The sequence below is a fragment of the Notamacropus eugenii genome, chromosome 4, assembly GCF_028372415.1.
Source record: "Notamacropus eugenii isolate mMacEug1 chromosome 4, mMacEug1.pri_v2, whole genome shotgun sequence".
NCBI lineage: Eukaryota > Metazoa > Chordata > Mammalia > Diprotodontia > Macropodidae > Notamacropus > Notamacropus eugenii.
The window spans coordinates 318,782,114-318,782,737 of NC_092875.1; positions in this window are offsets into that span (position 1 = coordinate 318,782,114).

Sequence of the window (624 nt, forward strand, 5' to 3'; positions counted from 1 at the left end):
TTTTGAATTCTTTCTTATTCTCTGCTATGCTCATGACATGCTTTTTTTTCTTTTTCTATTTTGTATTTGTTTCAATAGTTTATGATGTTTTTCTTTTTTTATTCTGTATTGGTGTTCTGGTGTTTGAGTCTAAAATTAAAAAAAAAAAAGAAAGCAGTGACATGGGACAAATAATTATTGGTCACAAGCCCTAAGGGTCTTCTGAAAATCAGTCCAGTCACTCTATGAGAAGTTTAGTCATTCTCTTAGAAAAGGAATTTGGCCATTTCATCAATGGCCACTTTCATCAATGAAAAGCACTAAAGACATGGGACTAATACTGTTGAACACCCTACTCATTATTCACTCCACCACTGCTACAAGTACTGAACAAATAATGCAGTTGTACAATGATCCATTGATTAGATGACTTTCCTAATAGAAATATCCCTTATCTGTTTTGGGAATTTGTTTCATAGGACCTCACTTTTTTAGATTCCAGTATCCAGTCAGAAAAACAACCTGTAGCAAAACACCTCAATGTTAGATTTATTATTCTTCTATGGAGATGTCCCCCCTTAGTTACCTTCTCTGAAATGCATTTCCAATAATTATACCCAAATTAGGAAAAAACTGTGAGTAAAT